This window comes from Telopea speciosissima, chromosome 7 (assembly GCF_018873765.1).
Source record: "Telopea speciosissima isolate NSW1024214 ecotype Mountain lineage chromosome 7, Tspe_v1, whole genome shotgun sequence".
Classification (NCBI taxonomy): domain Eukaryota; kingdom Viridiplantae; phylum Streptophyta; class Magnoliopsida; order Proteales; family Proteaceae; genus Telopea; species Telopea speciosissima.
In genome coordinates, this window is record NC_057922.1 from 53,224,434 (window position 1) to 53,231,483 (window position 7,050).

Consider the following 7,050-nt stretch of genomic DNA (forward strand, 5'->3'; position numbering starts at 1 on the left):
ATTGATTGTACTCTCTTGTGTGCAAGAGGCTAGAATTGAGCTCAAGAATAGTCCCACATTGGTTGTGGGAGAGTTACTTGAGGGGTATATATATAGGATTGTTTCCTTAAGGTGTGAGCCTTTTGGAGAGGAAGACACCCTACTCTTTAGTGTGTGGGGGGTCCTTGGGGTGCTTTTGAATCGTGCGCGCGCACGTCTAGCCGAGCCGGGCCGGGTCGGGGTGTGGGTGTGGACAAAACCTTATAGGAGTTTTAATGTTTTGTTTAAAACTCGATTTGGTTCACCCGTGGTTCATCTATACGGTTGAACCACACTTGTTTATTCGTTCATATATATGAATAGTTACACCCCCTCCCTGTACGTGGAGATATACATACGGTCACACCTCCCATGTAAGGGTTACACCCCTGTACGTATATCACCTGTATTCATACGGATGTATCCCTTCATGAAAGGGTACTCCAGTATTGTCCCTGCAACAGTCCGTTCCAGAGACAGATACTGTATTTTCGTTTAAGTAATAAGAGGGTTGTATAGCCGTTTGGTATCCTTGGTATTCGTATTAGGTTCTGCAACCTATACGTTTAGGAGTTGTATTTATCTTGGAGGGTAAGGTGCAAGGTCAACCCCGTTGCAGAAGAGGGGGCATCTAAATCCTTAAGGAAAGTATCTTTCAGATACGACTCAACTCGATTGTCCATGCTTCTTCCTTTCTGGTTCGTTTCACTCTGCAACTGGTGTGCGATAACAGGTATTTCTCTATTTCTGTATATCTGCTTTGTCTTACAGTATATGCCTAGTATAACAATCTTAAGGATTTAGACCTTATTTGGCTTATATTTCTATGTAAGACTATGGCTGGGAATAATACTGTGGATACTACTGCTACTGTGGACCTTCCACCTACTGCTGCCGCTGCCCAAAATACTACTGCTACCATACAACCGAGTATGGAGAAACCGAGAATAGTCTCGAGTTTGATAAGATAGCACAGCTCACCGGCGTAATTTTAAACGGTGGAAGTAGATGATGCTATTTGCATTAACGCAAATAGGGGTGGCGTTTGCATTGACTGATCCCAAGCCTCCGGACAGTGAGGATATTGATCTCAATATGAAGAGGCTTGCTTGGATCGAAGCAGACTTTCAATGCAAGAACAGGATTCTGAATGCTCTATCGAATGAATTGTATAATGTTTACAATTCCTTTGATCATGCCTACATGATTTGGAATGCTTTGGTCAACAAATATACTGGAAGATGTTGGCTTAAAGAAGTATGTGGTGTCAAATTTTCTCGAACTTCCGGATGATGAAGGTGAAACCATCTCTTCTCAAGTAGACAGATTCCAGGTTATGGTTGGAAATTTGGCTAAAGAGAACATGATTTTACCAGATCTCGTTAGTCACGAGTTCTTTAATTGATAAACTACCTGACTCTTGGAAGGATTTCAAAACTACTATGAAACACAAGAGGAAGGACTGGTCTTTTGATCAGGTGGTAGTTCGCATCAAAATAGAGGAACGGAACCGCATTAAAGACAAAGGTGAAAAGCCCATTGGATACATTCGATCCAATGCCCATCTGGTGGAAACAGAGAAGAAACCAAATCTTAAGAGGAAAGGCAATCCTGTTCAGAAAAGTTCAAACTCAAAGAGGAAGAAAGAAAATTGCTTCATGTGCGGCAAGCCGGGTCACTTCAAGAAAGACTGCAGGAACAAGAAGAAGGTTTTGCCAGATAAGGCAAAAGTCAATCTTGCTGAAGAGGAAGTCTTTGCAGCAATGATAACCGAAGTATTTTTGGTTGAAAAACCAAATGACTGGATAATAGACACAGGTGCTACGAGGCACATCTGTGGGGACCGAAACTCTTTTTTGAGTTATTCTATTTTAGATGATAAGGTCTATATGGGCAACTCTCAGTCAACCAAGGTTATCGGCAAAGGAAAAATTACTTTGAAGCTCTCTTCAGGAAAGACACTTGTTTTGGACAATGTGCTGTATGTGCCAGAAATAAGACGCAATCTTATTTCAGGGCCGCTTCTCAACAAGGCAGGAATGAAGTTACTTTTTGAGTCTGACAAGCTTGTAGTTCTGAAAAATGATGTATTTGTGGGCAAGGGGTATCTTAGAGATGGTTTATTTGTACTAAGTGTTTCTGAGATAATAAAAGAAAAGCCTAGTGCTTCTTCTGCTTACTTTATTGATTATTATGATTTATGGCATGGTAGATTAGGTCACTTCAATGCATCTTATATTTCTTATATGCATAAGAAAGGCTTAATAGACAATCATATTAAGCAACCATTGATAAAGTGCCCCACATGTGTGGAGGTAAAATTCACTAAAAGACCACATAGGTCAATGGAACGACAAAGTGGCCTTCTTGATTTGGTGCATAGTGATCTTTGTGACTATAAGTCACTTGAATCTAGAGGAGGTAAAAAATATGTTGTTACATTCATAGATGACCACTCTAGATTTACCATGGTTTACCTTCTTAAGTCCAAGGATGAAGCAAGTAATGCTTTTATATCCTATAAGGCAGAGGTGGAAAATCAATTAGGGAGGAAAGTGAAAAGGCTTAGAACTGATAGAGGTACTCGAATACTCTAATCTTTCTCGGTTTGTGAGGACCATGGTATTATTCATGAGACCACCGCCCCTTATCAACTTGAGTCTAATGGGGTGGCAGAAAGGAAGAATCGAACATTGAAGGAAATGATGAATTCAATGCTCATAAGCTCAGGGTTACCCCTAGACATGTGGGGGGATGCCATGTTATCGGCATGTTATATTTTAAATAGAGTTTCGCACAAGAAAACCGGATTGTTACCCTTTGAATTATGGTATGGAAGAAAACCTACCATAAAGCATTTAAGGGTATGGGGTTGTCTAGCCAAAGTGGCTATACCAGAACCAAAGAAAAGGAAACTAGGACCAAAGACATGTGATTGTGTTTTTGTTGGATATGCAGCTCACAGTACTGCATATCGATTTATGGTTATTAAAACCATAGATGATGTGTTTGATGAAAATGATATCATTGAGTCAAGGGATGCAGAATTCTTTGAGAATGTATTTCCTCTTAAGTCTAACCTATTAGAAAGGAAGGTTGATAGTAGTGTATCATCTTTTGACCAAGAAGTGTCAAAGAATATTGAACCTATATCTAGTGATTCAAGTCAATTACGGAAAAGTAAAAGGCAAAAGAAAGCTACTTTTTCGAATGGTGATTGAATTGTCTATCTTTTAGACAATGATCCTTTATCGTATAAAGAAGCGGTGACATCTTTAGATGCCGTGTTTTGGAAAGAGGCCATCAAAAGTGAACTAGATTCTATTTTAGCCAATCACACATGGATATTAGTTGACTTACCTAAAGGTTCCAAAGTGTTGGACACTAAGTGGATATTTCGAAAGAAATTGAAACCAGATGGATCACTAGATAAGTTTAAAGCCCGGTTAGTAGTAAAAGGCTTTAGACAAAAGAAGAATATAGATTACTTTGACACATTTGCTCCAGTAGCAAGAATAACTATTATACGAGTAATGATGGCTGTTGCATCTATGTATAATTTGGTTATACACCAAATGGACGTGAAAATAGCGTTTCTAAATGGCGACTTGGTGGAAGAAATATACATTAAGCAACCTAAAGGTTATGTTGTGCCTGGACAAGAATACAAGGTATGTAAGTTGGTTAGATCACTTTATGGACTCAAACAAGCTCCAAAACAGTGGCATGAAAAATTTGATTCGGTACTTGTATCGAATGGTTTTTGTTTGAGTTAAAATAATACCGCAAGCGTACGGGTCAATCGTAGCTACGGGTCGAACACGAGGAGATATACGCCACTCTATTTAATTAACTTAAAAGTAATGCAAAGTGGACCAAATTAAAATGTTAAATTAAACTAATTAAACTAATGAAAATTAATGCATCCTAACTCATAAGCATCTAACAAAATTAAGGGATTAAATTGGCGTCCTAACGCATGAGCATCTAACCTATACGCATGAGCATCTAACCTATCAAACTAAAGCGAATTGAAAGGAATAATAAAAACGCAGCCACACTTCATAATCACATAAAAAGAAATAAGGGAATAAAAGTGCATCCACATACCACAACCATATAAAAAAAATAAAAGAAATAGATGGAGAAGAAGAAGAAGATAGAGAGAGATAGAGGAAAGGGAGAATGAGATTAAGGGTTTAGAGAATGAGATACCTTGATGTGCTTGAATACTTGAATAAACTCACCATGGCTCCCTCTTCTAAATCTCCATGTCTTGTCATCAACATAGGAACTTAGACTAGGAAGCTTTAAACTAAAACTATTACAACCATTAAACTAGACTTATGAAATCAAAACTAAGAACTTGAAATCAAAACTAAGAACTTAAACCAAAAATAGGAAAAGAAGAGAAAATTTCACTAAGTGAATGAAATAAAAATTACACTAAAAAACTGAATTAAAATTGAACTAGAAACTAACTAAAAACTAAACTAAAACTACTAACTTCTTATAACCTAGAGGGCAAGGGGTATTTATAAGGGGAAAAGAGGAGAAGAGAGAAGAGGGAAGTGTAGGAGAAATATTCCCTAAGAAAAGAGAATATTCTCTTCTCCTTCCTCTTTTACAATGCCTTGAATCCTAAGAAAAAAAAAAAATAGAAAGAAGAAGAAGAAGATTGTTTACATAGACTTTCTATTTTAAAAGTAAACTTCCAATTCTAACAAGTGCTTTCTTTTCTTTGTAGATATCTTTTCCAAGCAATAAAATCAAAGCATCTTTGATTTTTCAACTTTCCATAGGTGAGAGAATATCTTTCAAAATAAATCTATCCCAAGTAGAATTCCGAAGTGCCCTTGAGAAGTTGGAGGAGAGAGAGAGTAAGGGTGATGACTAGGATTCCTTCAAGAATAAATAAAATAACCATTCTCTGTCCTTCAGAAAACGTGGAGCATGGGGTGCTTATATAGGCCTCACCATTGTGTTCCTTGCGAAAAATCACCCAAAATAGACCCAAATTTCGTCCAATTTGGAGTTCGGGAGCCCAAGATATCTCAAGTTGAAGTTGGACTGTCCAGAGCCCTCCAAATGGAATCTTTCGGGTACAAGAAATGTAACTTCTAATAATTCTGTTAAGGCCCCTGTAATCTGAACTTTCGCTTCACTTTGTCCCCAGCCGACTGTCAATAATTACAAATAAACCCCTATAGACCATTTTCGTGCTTCGTTACGGAAACGGCCGTAACTTCTTCGTTTTAACTCGGAATCATGTGCTGTTTGAACCGTTGCGAAGCTGACTCGATGGGCTACGCATCCAAGCCATTAACACCTCTAAACAGCTTAAAAACATTTCCTTAGCATCATCTCCTCCATTTTCACAAGAATTCACCTAAAACCTAAAAAGCACAAGAAAGCACCGAGTAACTCTGTCCAATATGGTAAAATGTATGCTTTATGCCCTAAGATTTCACACATAAATGTGCTCATCAGATTCCCCCACACTTGAACGTTACTTGTCCTCAAGTAAAGCAAAAGAAAAACTAATCTAGAATGCAGAAAATCCTAACTCACTTTCGTAGGAATCACGGTTGCACTTAGCATGTGCAACAAGCCTTTGAACCCCTAGGTTACCCCTAGTGGACGAGTTGTGTCTCGTGGGTGTTTGCAGTGAATATACACCCAAAATTCAATTGTAATTGAATGCTGCAAATTTTAATCATAGCATAAGTAGGACAGTGTACATAATCCCAAAAAGTGTTCAACTAAAGATCAAGGAGCCAAAGGTTCTCCCACACTTGAATTTTATCACCCCACATCAATTCAAGTAACAAGTATGCATCAAGTTCAAGGGATCTCCTTATATTTTCTGAACACTACTCACCTTCAAGTAAACCCCCCATAGCATCGATGGAACCAAAGACTTAGGCATTGAGTATTGTTGACCATACTTTTTTTTTTTTTTTTTTAGGCATTAAGGCAAAAGTTTTTTCTTTCTCACCCACAAACTCTATTTCTACTCCACTACTGTTCTCTGAATGACATGGTGGAGCATACACCAGACACCCAAATACTTGGTAGCTTCGATTTTTGCATTTATCCATAAGACATTGAGACACTGATGCAAGAGTTTTTTTTTGAGTTTCCTTCCAAGGAATTTTGATCAAGTCACCCTGCTTCATGAGGCACAGTGCCCTGTCTAGTCCCAAGGAATTCCACTTTCTTTTCTGTTCCTTGTTTTTTTTTTCTTTTTCTTTTTTTCATTCACTTCCACTTTCATGCCTTGCCTTGCCACAAACAAATTGGTCTCAACTACTAGCCAAAAGATCAAAGGGTCCATAAAACACAGAGAGGAATCTAGCCATCAAGTGAAATAACGCTTATATTTTCCAATTCAATCCCTCTCACCGGATACAAACCAATTACCGTCCTTGAAAAGGGATTTTTTATTATTTCGCATGCTAGGACACCTAATTCCCTCTTTCTCTCGTTTTGCAATCAAAGAGACATATGCACAAAATCAAACTATTGTCACAATCAAAATTCACCAATTAAGCCCAACATCCCCCCCACACTTAATTCATGCAGTGTCCTCAATGCATGCATAAAAGAAAGAATAAGGACAAGGGAGGAGATGAAGGGGCTTACCGGATATAATCAACAAAGAGGATCATGAAGAGTCATGAGCTCTACAAAAATGCTAAGAGTAGCAAAGTAAATCTCAATCCATGGCCAATAAATGGAGAAATAGCTTGGACCGAAAACACTCGACCATGAATTTTAGTAAAGCGAGAAATAATATGAAAGTTAAACACAACGAGAAATATCCAATAGAAAAAACTGTCCTCATGGGACAGTGGAAAATGAAGGCACTAAAACTTAGGCCATAAATCCTTCCCTTTTCTTTCATTTGCAATGTAGAATACCTGTCATTCTTTGAAAAATCAACCAAGAACGGATCACAATAAGCATAAAAAGGATTATGAATAACCTCATCTAAATAATCATCAAAAATTGGAGGTTTACTCAAATCAA